The sequence below is a fragment of the Taudactylus pleione genome, unplaced genomic scaffold (genome assembly GCF_031769625.1).
Source record: "Taudactylus pleione unplaced genomic scaffold, aTauple2 ptg000495l, whole genome shotgun sequence".
Classification (NCBI taxonomy): Eukaryota; Metazoa; Chordata; class Amphibia; order Anura; family Myobatrachidae; genus Taudactylus; species Taudactylus pleione.
Genome location: NW_028284897.1, coordinates 430,229 through 448,073, shown reverse-complemented (window position 1 = coordinate 448,073; position 17,845 = coordinate 430,229). Strand labels below are relative to the sequence as shown.

The 17,845-nt window shown below is 44.0% G+C and overlaps 1 protein-coding gene across 1 annotated transcript in view; it reads right to left on the bottom strand.

The window, feature by feature from the left end:
• The window catches only part of LOC148502487 (uncharacterized), a 141,644-nt gene that overhangs the window by 35,768 nt on the left and 88,031 nt on the right, over nucleotides 1-17,845 (bottom strand). The window lies entirely within an intron of this gene.

The following is a 17,845-nucleotide window of genomic DNA, read 5'->3' as shown; positions in this document are numbered from 1 at the left end:
TGGAGAGAGGAGAACCTTCCAGAAGGACAACCATCTCTGCAGCAATCCACCAATCAGGTCTGTATATTAGAGTGGCTAGATGGAAGCCACTCCTTAGTTAAAGCACATGGCAGCCAACCTGGAGCTTGCCAAAATGCACCTGAAGGATTCTCAGGTCTCATGAGACAAGATTGAACTCTTTGGTGTGAATGCCAGGCATTATGTTTGGAGCAAACCAGGCACCGCTCATCACCAGGCCAATACCATCCCTACAGTGAAGCATGGTGGTGGCAGCATCATGCTGTGGGGATGTTTTTCAGTGGCAGGAACTGGGAAACTAGTCAGGATAAAGGAAAAGATGAATGCAGCAATGTACAGAGACATCCTGGATGAAAACCTGCTCCAGAGCACTTGACCTCAGACTGGGGCAACGGTTCATCTTTCAGCAGGACAACGGCCCTAAGCACACAGCCAAGATATCAAAGGAGTGGCTTCAGGACAACTCTGAGAATGTCCTTGAGTGGCCCAGCCAGAGCCCAGACTTGAATCCGATTGAACATTTCTGGAGATATCTGAAAATGGCTGTGCACCGATGCTTCCCATTCAACCTCATGAAGCTTGAAAGGTGCTGCAAAAAGGAATGGGCGAAACTGCCCAAAGATAGGCGTGCCAAGCTTGTGGCATCATAGTCAAAAAGACTTGAGGCTGTAGTTGCTGCCAAAGGTGCATCAACAAAGTATTGAGCAAAGGTTGTGAATACTTTTGTATGTGTGATTTCTTAGTTGTTGTTTTTTAAAATTTGCAATACTTTTTACACGTCATTATGGGGTATTGTGTGTAGAATTTTGAGGACAAAAATGAATTTATTCCATTTTGTATTGAGGCTGTAACATAACAAAATGTGGAAAAAGTGAACACTTTCCGGATGCACTATATATTACACAGTCATGGACAACAGATGGGAACAGACAAAGGAAAGAACAAGGAGGGAAAGATGTATTTTGTGTTGCAAACCAAAAGCAAGTAGTCCTCAGTCACCTTGAACTCTAGCCAATAGAGCCATGTGAAGACAAATTCCGAATGTCAGTCTATCCTGGAGAACATCACATCTTCCATCTGGATGTTGTGGCCATGTCACTGTGCTGGAGCCTGGAACCTACTTACTAGGTAGGGCGGTGCTGGTCCCCCAGGGCTGTGATGATCCCATCGTGGGCTGGTGCCAGCCAGCACCTGCTGCAAGTTCCTTTCGCTACCAGTGGTCCCTCTTTGCTGCTGTGGGTATCAGCAGTATCACCTTTTCTCCCTGGCTGCTGCTGTGGCCGGCTCTGTCCTTCACCTTGGCTTCGGGCGGCTCTTGCTCCTGTAGGGATAACATCCATAGGATAATCAGAGGGCCGTGACCTGCAGATCGTGTCTTGCGAAGCTCAAACCCCCTTGTGGAGGTCCCTGGTAAAGGCCACTGATACATTAGCCTCTACGCCAATCCCAATTGTACGGTCCACATCCATACCATCCCAACAAGAGTTGTGACAGGACAATTCTGTGATATCATGCCTGAATCGGGGAAGAACTAAGATTTTGCTTTCATGGATATATTAAGGTGGTTTACTTGCGAATAGACATCTCAGTGTAGTTTAAAAGAATCCCCCCCAAAAAAAGATGTTATCTCTGGACCTGATATCTTCTTGGAGATCTCAGTTACCGTTCGCTAAGACAACAGTAATCCTGGGACCTGCCAAATATGGGAGGCTGTTCCTGGATGAGAACCACATCTAAAACATTGACCAGGGAACATTTTCTGTAAAACAATTGGGCTCCTATACCAGAAAGACAGTAATTTGTACTGAGTTTCACTCACTGGCCTAAAGGCTTTGGAAACTTATGTGGGTAAAATTAAAAATATTCCATTATTTATCACCGATATGAAGGTTGCATTCTCGTTGCCTTTGGAGAATAAAATTCAGAAGGCTACTGAACTGGTATTCCCCCAATAGTGTGTAAATTAAAGACATGCAATGCCTAAGAAGAACCCTAGAGGAACACCAGGACTCTTGAGAACTTTCCTCAGCCCATTGTCTCTAATTAGGGAAAGAAATTGATGATTTATCTGACACTAGATCCATGAATCCTGCTCTGGAAGCCTCAATCGGTCCTGTAACTCAATATATAGACAACACAGGTGTCAGAGTAGGGGAAAGTCTGGGAGCCATTGGAATGCCGACTGAGACCCATTCTATCGTGGTCCATTATTTGAGCTCAGCTGGGCAAGACCACGTCAGCAACCTATGTAAGTGCATTGTGAGATGATTAGTTTTAATTTCAGATTTTGGGAAGTTGGTTCATTGTATTTGAATTAAATCCATATGAGGCCTTATAACCTGCAGAGCCTACATTAAAATGTAACTGAGGGGCCTGAGCTGTGATAATCAATCATAGGAAATTCCTGGATGACAACTGAATAGGGATTGAATAAAGTTTCTAGTAATAGGGATTGAATAAAGTTTGTAGTAAAAGATTCTAGATGTGTGAGGCATCATGTGGTATTGTGCTGTGAAGTGACTGGCTACACATGGCTGCACCACTGTGGCTATAACATGCAACTGAGAGCGTTATTGTCAGTCACATGACAGATCTAAGCTTATCTGATTGTTACTCTGTACACATTAAAAATCACGTCTTCTAGACTTGCAGTTTGAATTGCATCATTTCTGACACAACTGCATGATCATAATTGAGGAAGTCAGGGAGTTGGAGACCACCTTGATGTTTCCGCGTGCACAGAATGGAATCGCTATGCCTTGGTGTCCGACCGCCCCAGACAAAGTCACTGATGATACCAAGAAGTTCCTTTTAACAAATCCCTGGGGAACCTAAATTGGTGATTCTTGCAAACAGAGAACTTTAGGAAGAGCATCATGTTGAGGACACCGACTCTACCAAGCCAGGAAACTGTAAGGCCATGCCAGCTCTTACCCAATGGCCTAATTTTCTGAAGGGCTGGTCTGTAATTAGCTTTGATGTGATCAGAGGCCTGTCCAGTGACCATAATACCCAGACACCTTAGCTAGGAGGGGAAGCCACATATTCAGGGCTCAGTAGGTTCAGTAGTTTTACTCATAGCCACTAATTGGGAGTCGTTTTTTTTTATATTTGGATAACAGCCTAAATTTCTGCAATTCCTTGGGGTTGTGCTTCTGTTTGTTAACAGTTTTACATTACATTGACCATAAATAATTTGATTTGGTGCTGGACAACCAACCTGAGGCACCCCTGCAAGTGTCCCAAGGCACCCCAGGGTTCCACGGCATACAGTTCAGGAACCACTGATCTAGAGGCATAGTTAAGGGTTTTTATAAGAGATGTTGCCCATAGCATCCAATCAGATTCTAGCTACTATCTTTTCGTAGGTGCTAGATAAGTAGAACCTGATTGGTTGCTATGGGCAACATCTCCACTTCTAAAGAACCGTACTTTAGTAAATATACCCCCTAGTATTAATCCCCAAATGGTGAGTGCTGTGTATTTACTTTATTTGTATTTATTGGGGAATTTGATGACCCTTATACTCCAGCTGATCCCACACCCGGTTATCTCGGTTTAGGCGCATCCACTACCCTCTGTGAGAGAGATTGTGAACCTGCCATTAGTAAGTCAGTACATTATTGTGCACATTGCAACATGCTGGAGGTGCGGTGACCAGGTGGCTCCTATCTCCTGCAGGGTGAGTGTGTTAGTCTTTGCCTGGCCAGGTGTGGGTGCTGTATCCCCAGCATTTTGGAGGGAGGGAGGTGATGCTATGTGGCCGGTTTTGGCTTTGGTGTGAGCAGATGTGTCTGCAGGGTACACAGTGTTTAGCACAGCCAGATACATGAGGTGCTGAGGAGGAGCCTCTATGCCACCCAGTCTGGTTTAGCGAGTACTATAGGCCTCCCTCGCCCCCTGCAGAGGACTGGGATTGTACACATGCTTAGAGGGGTGGAGGTCAGGTTTATAGATGGCAATGCAGAGGACTGGGATTGTACACATGCTTGGGGTGGAGGTCAGGTTTATAGATGGCAATGCAGAGGACTGGGATTGTACACATGCTTAGAGGAGGTGGAGGTCAGGCTTATAGATGGCAATGCAGAGGACTGGGATTGTACACATGCTTAGAGGGGGTGGAGGTCAGTCTTATAGATGGCAATGCAGAGGACTGGGATTGCACACATGCTTAGAGGGGTGGAGGTCAGGTTTATAGATGGCAATGCAGAGGGCTGGGATTGTACACATGCTTAGAGGGGGTGGAGGTCAGGCTTATAGATGACAATGCAGAGGACTGGGCTAATACACATGCTTAGAGGGGGTGGAGGTCAGGTTTATAGATGACAATGCAGAGGACTGGGATTGTACACATGCTTAGAGGGGGTGGAGGTCAGGCTTATAGATGGCAATGCAGAGGATTGGGATTGTACACATGCTTAGAGGAGGTGGAGGTCAGGTTTATAGATGGCAATGCAGAGGACTGGGATTGTACACATGCTTAGAGGGGTGGAGGTCAGGCTTATAGATGGCAATGCAGAGGACTGGGATTGTACAGATGCTTAGAGGAGGTGGAGGTCAGGCTTATAGATGACAATGCAGAGGACTGGGATAGTACACATGCTTAGAGGTGGTGGAGGTTAGGCTTTAGCCTGTCTTATAGATGTCAATATTACACACACAATTGACTGTTTTGATATATCTTGAAAAATCCCCATAAAAGCAGCATATTCACAAATTATAACTTACTTAGAATGCATTATATTCTATTCACTATATTTTAGATTGTACAGTATGTATTTTGTATGTAAATTGAAAAGCACTTTTACAGTAACATGAATCCACATGACATTTTAGTCAAATTATAGGTGAGGCTCTCACAGCTTCCACAGACCATGGTTCACCTCCTGGGGAGTGCTCGGCCCAAACACATGCCCCCTCCCCACCAAGCTACCATGCGCATAATCTGCAGACAATGACAGAATACGATTGCATATAAACACAACTACATAAAATAGTGGCAATCGCAAACAGCAGATATATGGCAAGATGGTATAGCAGTAATGCCAAACATGCAATAAACTCAGATACACATGCAGTTGGCAGTATGGAATTGCAGCACAACACACCTCCGGAGGAAATCTCACTCTCTAGCGGACTTCCTTCACTTCATGTTTGTTCTCTCTTCCTACAGCTCGGCCCTCTCCAAGCAATCCTTCCAGTCGCTCATCGCCTCTCAGTCCTCCAATCCCCACTGCCTCTTTGGTACTTTCAACACTCCTTTGTCCTCCCATCCTCCCTAACTGCATTTGACTTTGCTCCCTCTTTTCCAATATTGAGGCAAACCTATCCTCCAATCTCCCTGCTGCAACCCCACCTCCCCCACCATCTGCACCTCCTAGCCACGCCCTCATCTTGTCATTTACCCTCTCCACCTGCCCCCTTGACCCTCTCCCTTCTCGCCCTCTATGCTCCCTCTCCACCAATGCCTGCTCCCACCTTTCTCACCTTTTCAACTTACCTCTTCCCATTGGCATCTTTCCCTCACCATTCAAACATGCTCTTGTCACACCTATTTTTAAGAAAACAACCTTCACCTGTCAACTACCGCCCCATTTCTCTTCCTTTCACCTCCAAACTACTTGAGCGGCTTGTCTACAGCTGCCTCAACAGGTATCTCTGACAACTCCATCCTTGATCCTCTCCAATCTGGCTTCCACTCCACTCCACTGAAACTGCCCTGCAAAAGTCACCAATGACCTGCTTGCAGCCAAATCCAGGGACCATTTCTCTCTGCTCATCCTCCTGGACCTCTCTGCAGCATACTGTGGATCATCCTCTCCTACTCCGCAACCTTCAGACCTTTGGCCTCACACTGTCCATGCCTGGTTCCCCTCTTACCTCACCAACTGCTCCTTTTCTGTATCTGCCTCTTGCTCCACCTCCACCCCTTCCATCCTTCCCATTGGTGTCCCGCAGGGTTCTGTCCTGGGCCGTCTTCTCCCTGTACACCTCTACACTAGGAGAACATATCAGTTCCTTTAGCCTCCAATACCACCTCTATGCCAATGACATGCAACTATACCTCTCCTGACCTCTCTCATTCTGTCCTCTCAGGTATCCAGCTGCCTCTCTGGATGTCTGAGCGCTCTCTGAAGCCTAACACGGACATAACCTAACTCATCATCTTCACACCTAACGGCCCTGTTTCAGAGCTGGACGCTCTGAAAGAGCGCTCGGTCTGAATCAGGGCGTTTTTTTTTTTTTTTGAGCGGCCAGGATGGTGGTCACGATGGTCAAGACCATCGTGACCATCGGGCTTGCGACGAGACTCTTGTGGTAGGGTCTCGTGGCCGCAAGCCCCAGGTACTGCTTTGCCTGCCTGGTTCAGACTCATTCCTATCGACTATGTTCCAGTTCACCTCATAGGGACCAGTCTCTATCTTCAAACCCACCAGCCAGTACATAGGATAATCAGAGGGCCGTGACCTGCATATCACGTGCTGCGAAGCTCAAACCCCCTTGTGGAGGTCCCTGGTAAAGGCCACTGATACATTAGCCTCTACGCCAATCCCAATTGTACGGTCCACATCCATACCATCCCAACAAGAGTTGTGACAGGACAATTCTGTGAAATCATGCCTGAATCGGGGAAGAACTAAGATTTTGCTTTCTTGGATATATTAAGGTGGTTAACTTGCGAATAGACATCTCAGTGTAGTTTAAAAGAATCCCCCCCCCAAAAAAAGATGTATCTCTGGACCTGATATCTTCTTGGAGATCTCAGTTACCGTTCGCTAAGACAACAGTAATCCTGGGACCTACCAAATGAGAACCACATCTAAAACATTGACCAGGGAACATTTTCTGTAAAACAATTGGGCTCCTATACCAGAAAGACAGTAATTTGTATTGAGTTTCACTCACTGGCCTAAAGGCTTTGGAAACTTATGTGGGTAAAATTTTAAATATTATTCCATTATTTGTCACCGATATGAAGCTTGCATTCTCCTTGCCTTTGGAGAATAAAATTCAGAAGGCTACTGAACTGGTGTTCCACCAATAGTGTGTAAATTAAAGACATGAAATGCCTAAGAAGAACCCTAGAGGAACCCCAGGACTCATGAGAACTTTCCTCAGCCCATTGTCTCTAATTAGGGAAAGAAATTGATGATTTATCTGACAGTAGATCCATGAATCCTGCTCTGGAAGCCTAAATCGGTCCTGTAACTCAATATATAGACAACACAGGTGTCAGAGTAGGGGAAAGTCTGGGAGCCATCGGAATGCCGACTGAGACCCATTCTATCGCGGTCCATTATTTGAGCTCAGCTGGGCAAGACCACGTCAGCAACCTATGTAAGTGCATTGTGAGATGATTAGTTTTAATTTCAGATTTTGGGAAGTTGATTCATTGTATTTGAATTAAATCCATATGAGGCCTTATAACCTGCAGAGCCTACATTAAAATGTAACTGAGGGGCCTGAGCTGTGATAATCAATCATAGGAAATTCCTGGATGACAACTGAATAGTGATTGAATAAAGTTTCTAGTAAAAGATTCTAGATGTGTGAAGCATCATGTGGTATTGTGCTGTGAAGTGACTGGCTACACATGGCTGCACCACTGTGGCTATAACATGCAACTGAGAGCGTTATTGTCAGTCACATTACAGATCTAAGCTTATCTGATTGTTACTCTGTACACATTAAATATCACGTCTTCTAGACTTACAGTTTGAATTGCATAATTTCTGACACAACTGCATGATCATAATTGTGGAAGTCAGGGAGTTGGAGACCACCTTGATGTTTCCGTATGCACAGAATGGAATCGCTATGCCTCGGTGTCCGACCGCCCCAGGCAAAGTCACTGAAGATACCAAGAAGTTCCTTTTAACAAATCCCAGGGGAACCTGAATTGGTGATTCTTGCAAACAGAGAACTTTAGGAAGAGCATCATGTTGAGGACACCGACTCTACCAAGCCAGGAAACTGGCTTAATAACCAATGGCCTAATTTTCTGAAGGGCTGGTCTGTAATTAGCTTTGATGTGATCAGAGGCCTGTCCAGTGACCATAATACCCAGACACCTTAGCTGGGAGGGTTTGTTAACAGTTTTACATTACATTGACCATAAATAATTTGATTTGGTGCTGGAAAACCAACATGAGGCACCCCTGCAAGTGTCCCAAGGCACCCCAGGGTTCCACGGCACACAGTTCAGGAACCACTGATCTAGAGGCATAGTTAAGGGTTTTTATAAGATGTTGCCCATAGCATCCAATCAGATTCTAGCTATTATCTTTTAGTAGGTGCTAGATAAGTAGAACCTGATTTGTTGCTATGGACAACATCTCCACTTTTAAAGACCCGTACTTTAGTAAATATACCCCCTAGTATTAATCCCCAAATGGTGAGTGCTGTGTATTTACTTTATTTGTATTTATTGGGGAATTTGATGACCCTTATACTCCAGCTTATCCCACGCCCGGTTATCTCAGTTTAGGCGCATCCACTACCCTCTGTGAGAGAGATTGTGAACCTGCCATTAGTAAGTCAGTACATTATTGTGCACATTGCAACATGCTGGAGGTGCGGTGACCAGGTGGCTCCTATCTCCTGCAGGGTGAGTGTGTTAGTCTTTGCCTGGCCAGGTGTGGGTGCTGTATCCCCAGCATTTTGGAGGGAGGGAGGTGATGCTATGTGGCCGGTTTTGGCTTTGGTGTGAGCAGATGTGTCTGCAGGGTACACAGTGTGTAGCACAGCCAGATACTTACATGAGGTGCTGAGGAGGAGCCTCTATGCCACCCAGTCTGGTTTAGCGAGTACTATAGGCCTCCCTCGCCCCCTGCAGAGGACTGGGATTGTACACATGCTTAGAGGGGTGGAGGTCAGGTTTATAGATGGCAATGCAGAGGACTGGGATTGTACACATGCTTGGGGTGGAGGTCAGGTTTATAGATGGCAATGCAGAGGACTGGGATTGTTCACATGCTTAGAGGAGGTGGAGGTCAGGCTTATAGATGGCAATGCAGAGGACTGGGATTGTACACATGCTTAGAGGGGGTGGAGGTCAGGCTTATAGATGGCAATGCAGAGGACTGGGATTGCACACATGCTTAGAGGGGTGGAGGTCAGGTTTATAGATGGCAATGCAGAGGACTGGGATTGTACACATGCTTAGAGGGGGTGGAGGTCAGGTTTATAGATGGCAATGCAGAGGACTGGGATTATACACATGCTTAGAGGGGGTGGAGGTCAGGCTTATGGATGACAATGCAGAGGACTGGGATTGTACACATGCTTAGAGGGGGTGGAGGTCAGGTTTATAGATGGCAATGCAGAGGACTGGGATTATACACATGCTTAGAGGAGGTGGAGGTCAGGCTTATAGATGGCAATGCAGAGGACTGGGATTATACACATGCTTAGAGGAGGTGGAGGTCAGGCTTATAGATGGCAATGCAGAGGACTGGGATTGTACACATGCTTAGAGGGGGCGGAGGTCAGGATTATAGATGGCAATGCAGAGGATTGGGATTGTACAAATGCTTAGAGGGGGCAGAGGTCAGGATTATAGATGACAATACAGAGGGCTGGGATTGTACACATGTTTAGAGGGGGCGGAGGTCAGGTTTATAGATGACAATGCAGAGGACTGGGATTGTACACATGCTTAGAGGGGTGTAGGTCAGGCTTTAGCCTGTCTTATAGATGGCAATATTACACACACAATTGACTTTTTATATATCTTGAAAAAGCAACATATTCACAAACTTATTTAGAATGCATTATATTCTATTCACTATATTTTAGATTGTATTTTGTATGTAAATTGAAAAGCACTTTTACAGTAACATGAATACACATGACATTTTAGTTAAATTATAGGTGAGGCTCACGCAGCTTCCACAGACCATGGTTCACCTCCTGGGGAGTGCTCGGCCCAAACACATGCCCCCTCCCCCCCAAGCTACCATGCGCATAATCTGCAGACAATGACAGAATACAATTGTATATAAACACAACTACATAAAATAGTGGCAATCGCAAACAGCAGATTTATTGCAAGATGGTATAGCAATAATGCCAAACATGTAATAAACTCAGATACACATGCAGTTGGCAGTATGGAATTGCAGCACAACACACCTCCGGAGGAAATCTCGCTCTCTGGCGGACTTCCTTCACTTCAAGTTTGTTCTCTCTTCCTACAGCTCGGCTCTCTCCCTCGCCAAGGAATCCTTCCAGTCGCTCATCGCCTCTTAGTCCTCCAATCCCCGCTGCCTCTTTGGTACTTTCAACACTTCTTCGTCCATCCCTCCCATCTTCCCTAACTGCATTTGACTTTGCCTCTTTCTTATCCAAAATCGAGGCAAACCATATCCTCCAATCTCCCTACTGCAACCTCACCATCTGCACCTCCTGGCCACCCCACCTTGTGCTTCTTCAGCCCCTCTATGGGTGATGAGGTCCACTCCCTCATCTTGTCATCTACCCTCCACCTGCCCCCCTGACCCTCTCACTTTTCGCCCTCTACACTCCCTCTCCACCAATGCTTGCTCCCACCTCGCTCACCTTTTCAACTTACCTCTCCATCGGCATCTTTCCCTCACCATTCAAACATGCTCTTGTCATACCTATTCTAAAAAAAACAACCTCGACCCATCCTCACTCGCCAACTACCGCCCCATTTCTCTTCTCCCTTTCACCTCCAAACTACTTCAGCGACTTGTCTACAGCTGCCTCACCAGCTATGTGCCGCATTCAATTAGTCGACGGGTTTCCGCAGGTGATGGCAAAATCCTGTTTTCGTCGTCATCGTGTGTTGTGATGTGTTTTCGCCTGGTCCGTTTCCACCTTATTCAATTTGAAAGAGGCGAAACTCTCACACATGCGGAAAGTGGCCAATCACGCGAATCCGGAGGAGGAGATTTCGCCGCGGGCGGAAACTTATCGGCGCTTTGGCACCTTTTTTCTATAAGGCTCTGATTGGCTGTTGGTCATCCACCATTTTGACCAGCCTGCAGCGTGGAGAGAGTGCAGTGTCCCTGACCATTTTGGTTTGCTGGCAAGGGCACATTTGGTGAACAAAAGTCAGCAAGAGAGCAGCAGCACCAACCAGTGTGACCAGCAATCCAGGATCCAGAGGAGAGAAGATAGCGTCTGGGAGCAGAGGAGCCAGCCCGTGGAGGAAGGTTTCAGCACCCATTTATTTTTGTGTAGGTAAGTGTAATCTGTCCCAGTCACCCAACCCTTACCCTGACCCATACACTCACCTAGGCAATGCTGCACCCCTTTAGGACCCTCCCCCCTATATTATTTGCATCTACAAAAATGAATGTTGTTATTTTTGCCCTCAGATAACCCCCCCTTTCCTTTGCTTTCATTAGTATTTTTGCTTTTAATGCAAAAAGTATGCAATGTTTACTCCTCACAACCCCCCTTTCATTTTTTTATTTGTACTCTTACACCCCCATCGTCCAGTACCTCTCAAGCTAATACTTCCTCTAGATAGATGCATTTGCCACATACCAACACCAAATGTCAATTTTTCATGAGTTAATAATGTTTAAAAAAATCTACTGAAATCTATTTCATGTTTTTTTTCCCCGTGCCTTTTATGTTTTTGAATGTATATTACACAAGTCTATTGTCAATATTTTTTGTATTAATATTCCTTTAATTATATTATAGGTTTGTATTGAAGAAATGCAGAGGGAGAAGAGACTGCGGTCACCCCGTTTGCCCCGCTCTTCTGACAGGTCCCCGGACACCTGTGACGAGTGGCAGGAGTCACAGGAAGAGGGGTCAAGACAGAGGGATAGGAGTGCGGCGGGGACAACCCAAGGACAGGAACGTGGAGATCGTCCCACCCAGGTATAGTAATTATATCACAATTCCACACACACAATAACATAGACACTTATAGGGGTTAATTTAAAAAAAGTTTTAAAAAAAATATATGGAAAACTAAACATATCCATATATTTTAGGTAAAACCCCTATTCAGCAATGAGATAATAGCGAAGATAACGCATTTATCTCCATTAAATCCCTATTTGCATAGTACTGCACGGTAGGGGTCAGGCCTTTGACCTCTACAGTGCTTTAACACTGCTATTCAGATAAACCCAAAAAATGTTAATTCACTTTACAAATATTTACTTGATATAACACCCTCGCTAAATGGCGTTATATGAAGAATATTCATAATTATCCCTAAGGGCCATATTCAATTTGGAGGGAAAAGTCTGTTATCGGCAGATCGGCGATGACGTAATTTTTGCCATTTTCACTTATCCCCATATTCAATTTCAAAGACTTTTCGCAGGTGCGAAAAGTCTTTGTAGAAAGACGGGGATAAGTTTTCACCACTGTTTAGGTGGCGAAAAAAAGTGCAGAATTGGGGTTTTGGGGTGCAGAATAAAAATAAAAAGCCTGCAGCCTTGGCAATGTCCCCTAAATGTAATCTGTTTAAAAAAAAAAAAAATCCTCAGGACACCCCAAAAAAGGTACTTTCATTTTGAGGGCAAAAAAAATGTTGGGGAACAAACTTAAAAACTAGTAAAATAGCCTCAGGGGGGGTCCCCATGTATGCGGCAGGTGTTTTCTAGAATGCAGGTGGTTGCGGCAGAGGCATTTTTGAAGAATTAAAAAAAAAAAAACATTTTAGGGACTTAAAAATAAGCCTGCACCCATTTCCATGTACCCCAAATTTGATGGGACTAGTTTTTTACCCCCCCAAAAAAATAAATGCTATACTTCACCACTTCTTCACAGGCACATTTATGCACCTGCCGTGGCTATTTAAAAACCCTGATTACCTTCAGCAGATCAAATCGGGGCTACCCATAGTGATCCCCCATGTCTGACCATCTTTTGGGGGGTGACAGGCTGATTTCTCCAAAACTGACAGGACTTTACGATACTTACCTTTCCGCCGGGTCCCGTTTTTGCCGGACCCTAATTGAATACGGGGATAAGCGGGCACGCGCCCGCCCGATACTTTATTGCTGCAAAAAACGGCAATGATGGCGAAAAGTCCGACCTCGGACTATTCGCCTCAAATTGAATATGGCCCTAAAACTGCATGGACAGAGGGAAATTTTCCCATAAGTCCCTGCAGCATCGTGTAACTCTGCTCAGTCTCCGTGACTGCTTTCCGATGACCGGCGACAGATAAGTCCAACTAGAGTATTTTTAAACCTTCAGAAAGTGATTAACATGTGTATAAAGGCTTTTTAATAGCCTGTACATATGTATATTTCTGTGCGATTATATTAAAGATTTATATAAATGTAAATTCTTACAGCACATAAATATACATGTATACAGGCTAGTTTAAAGCCTATATACACATGTAAATCACTTTTGGGAGGCTGGAGATCTACTTACCCAGTCGGTGGTCTCAGCAAGCAAGGATGGAGACTGTTCCCTACTGCATGACTGAGCATGTGCAGAAGAAAAAAACAAAAGGTATATTATTTTTTGGAATACTGAAAACAATGCCTTCTATAACATGGCTGGGACAGCGTGTTTCCGCAACTGCTGTCCCTGCAGGGAAAATTGTTGAATAGCAACAACAAATTATTTTAAAAAAACACGGTGTTGTTGCCCTATAAATATCCGGCCAACATCATCACTCTAGTTGAATAGACCCCTTATATTAAAATATTATTAATACCACACCAACGCTGAAGACATAGGGTTTTTTAAATAGGGACAAGAGTGGCTCTTTATACAAACCCATATTATTGGTTGTGGAAGAGTAATCCCTATTTCAGTGTAACACACTCCTATAGGGATTACTCTTGCGCTACATCAATTCAGTGCATGCTAAAGCTGCTGATGTCCTTGTTATGGGCCAAAGTGTTGTCTGACGTTTGTGTATTTCCCCTTTTAAGTGTCAGTCTTTCCTTTGCCTCATTGTATTCTTTTTAATTTTTTTTCCTTTTGATAGTTTTGCATAATTTTTTTTTATTTTTTATTATGCATTGATTTAGTAGCAGCGTAACATGCAGTGCCACCCTAGACTCTGAGGCTATATCCGTCCTTAATCTTTTGCTACCGCCTATTTATCTGAGTATTGGCACTGCATGTTACGCTGCTATTAAATCAATGCAGAATCTAAAAATAACAAATCAACTTTTGCCCTACTATCCAAAAAAAATAAAAAATAGGGACTAGAAATTAGACAAAGGAAAGACTGACACTTACTTAAAAGGGAAATACACAAACGTATGGCAACATTTTGGTCCATAACAAGGACAACAGTTCTGGCATGCACTGATTAATGCAACGCAAGACTAATCCTATAGGAGTGTGTTACACTGAAATAGGGATTACTCTTCCACAACCATTAATATGTTGTATATTGTATAAAGAGCCACTGTTGTCCCTATTTAGAAAACCCTGTTTATTCAGGGTTTATGTCCATCCAAATTAACTATCTAAAAATCTTTTATACAGTCCCAAAGTAAAAAGTATCACATCGTATTTATTCAAAGTTGTCCCTAGTTTTGCCATATTTTTTTTTTATTAATTATTTTCATCTTTATTTTATCCTGCAGTGATATTGTAGCGGCGTAAAATAAAGATGAAAAGTTGCACTAATTTAAAAAAAATAGGAACTACAGTGACTGTGATTATATCCTGACACTTTCAAGTTTGGTAATGCACAAGGAATTTTTTTGTTCGTAATTCTGGTTAAAAATGTATTTATTTAAATATTGAATATACACCCCATAACCATTTGTGGGATTTATTGTAGTGACCTGTTCAAAGATTTTTTCCATAAATTTGCTTTTTATTTATTGGTTGTTTAATCTGTATGGTTGTAATAAAATTTAATTTTATTTACAGCCCAGCAGGACAGAAGACATCCCTTCATCACAAGAAGAGCCAACGGCAGCAAGTGAAAAGCCATCAAAGAAGCCAAGGAAGATCCGCTTCAGTGAGACAGGAAACAGCGCGCTCATCGATGGAATCTACAAGCATTATGACAAGATTTTCGGTCATCGTGCTCAAAACACATCGGTCAGGGAAAAAAGGAAGATCTGGGGTGAGGTTGCTTCGAAGGTCACCGCATCCTCTGGAAGACATCGAGATGCCGACGTGTCAAGAAGAGGTACACCGACTGCAAGAGACAAGCCGAGGAAAAGATGAAAAACCATTGAGAGCGTGGAGAGGAACCAGAGGAGGACCACCTTTGACCATTCGATGGCTTCCATGGGAGGAGAAGATCCGGGACCATATGAATCCCATTATGGTTGCCGGCGTACAAGGATTACTGGACAGACATGATCCAGCAACACATGTTCTAGAGGGTAAGAAAACATTTAATTTTAAAGTTTAAATTTAACTTTCACAATATGTTTAATTTTTTCTTAATTTGATTTTTAGACCAACCATCTTCAGCGCCACCCACACAGAAGATCGACATCTGACAGACAGAGGGAATCGACTTTGACATTGGGAACTATCAGACGGACAGCAGATGGTAAACTAATCTGCATTTTTTTTACATAATGATCTCTGTCTAAATTGTTTTATTGCTTTAGTTTAAAATCTGAGTGACTTTTTTCTCTTTTAAAAAATTTTTTTTTACATTTTAGAATCTACAACAACACAAAGACCACCAAAGAGCAAGGTGGCAGCGAGAAGAAAGGAGAAAACCACCATGATCCAGCCTACAGTCTGGCATGAAGAGGAGCCAAATCTGCCATTGCTCCCCCGCATCGGTTTGGAATCTCCAGGACCAAGATTGGAAGGTAATATATAATCTTGTCTTTTACCTCGAGACAGAGTATTCAGATGACCTCCCACCCTATATATCGGTACCCCTAATTCTTTTAGCAATCATCTTCTCATCCCTAGCGGAATGTACTGATGTGACCGGAGGTGGCAAGGCCGACCGGTTACAATCCTGATCATGGAATGCTGGCAAAGGATTTAAGACAGGCGTCAAGATCCGGGATCCCGATCGTTGTGGACTGGGTAAGTATGTACTTAGCCCAGGGATGGGGGAGTTAGGTTTAGGGCAACCCGGGGGGACTTAGGGTTAGGCAACCCCTGGGGAGGGTTAGGCTAGGGTAAGGGGGGGTTAGGCACTAGGGGGGGAAGTTAGGGTTAGGCACCCCCCTGGGAGGCTTAAGTTTAGAGAAGGGGGGTTAGGCATTAACAAGGGGAGGTTAGGTTTAGGCACTAGGGGGGGAGCTTAGGGTTATGCACCCCTAAAGGTGGGTTAGGGGGGAGAGGGGAGGGTTAGGGGTACTTACCTCCACTGTCAAGATTCTCTCCTGCCGGGCTAGCCTTGTTGGGATTTGAACTGGTGGTTAAACATCCGCCGGTAATACATTCCATTCCATCCCTAGCATAGTGCTGCATGTTTTTATTCATCGCTTCTCCAGATCTCTAATGCAGGTGAAGTGATTGGGATAAGCGATAGAAGACCAAACGGTAGCTCAAGTTATATGTTTTGGCACATAGGTATAGAATTTAACATTTATAATTAGTTATTTATGAAGTTTTTTAATAACAGACAGCAGGACTCCTGATCCAGTAGAAGACACACCAGCATTGGTGGAAGAACCTGGAAGACTACAAACAGAGGAAGATTTGGGAATAGGGAAGCCAGAATGCAGAGAACAGCGAGGTTAGTTTGTTTTATTGTTTAACAAATCAATAAATCTTTTACAGAAGGCCCAGGGGGTATATTACAAAACAATGGTAAGTAGATACTAGATTTACATGCAGAATGTGTTTTTATTTTATTTTTTATTTTTCTTTCGTTATGGAAGAAGGACCATTGACCAGCACTGGAGGAGCATCAGGAACTGGACCGGATCTTCTGCGACCTCAACATGATGAAGATGATGATGATGATGTTGACGTGGCAGAAGACACACCGAGAAGACCAGGAACAGTTGGTAATTGTTTTTATCTATATTTTTCATTTATTTGTTTAAATATGAAACATTTTCCTGTTTAAACAAATTTTTGCCGAAATTGCAGTAAATGTTTACTATAATAGGAATGTTAAAATATTATCTTTGTACAAGTATTTTAGGGTAATCCATAGGTATTTAGTGAAAATTGAGAGTGCGCATGCGAATGACGAGATGTTGTCAGCATCCCACCGTGCGTGATGCTGACAGTCCGAATACCGGTGAGGAAAATCCTTTCAAACAGGATCCCAGCACCAATATCCAGACCTTCAGCATCCCAAAGGTAAGAATCAGGTTGTTAGGTGTTTGGTTACCTTAAGCTTGTGGGGTTTGGTTTCAGGGGGAGCCTTAAGGTTAGGCACCGTGGAGGGGGTCTTAGGTTTAGGGTCTGGGGAGGGGGTGGTTAATTGTGGAAACTAGGAATGAGGGGTTAGGCTTAGACACCAGGGAGGGGTAGTGTAGGTGTTGGGAAAATAGTTATCTTTATTTTCTATAGGTGTCGTGAATTTGGCTTTGGGGATGTTGCTGTCGGCATTTTGAGCAGCTGCATCCCCACAGTCTGAATTTGTCAATCAAACACGCACACGACCACAAATTTCTGTACTACGGCCTATATATATAATTAGACATTCATCTTTTATTTTAAGTCGAATAATTTCAAGCTGTAGCAGAAGTTCAAAGAGGACTCCCAGCGGCACAGGTCCAGAATATTACAGACATGAACCAGGACATGGATGATCATCAGAACAGCTTCAGAGACACCGTGGACAGAAGACTGGAGCAAATGGACAGATCCATTGGAAGAGTACTACACCTAGTACAAGAAGAACAGACACAGAGAAGACTCGAAAACTAGGAAACAAGGGAGACCATGAAATCCATCAACGAACAGCTGA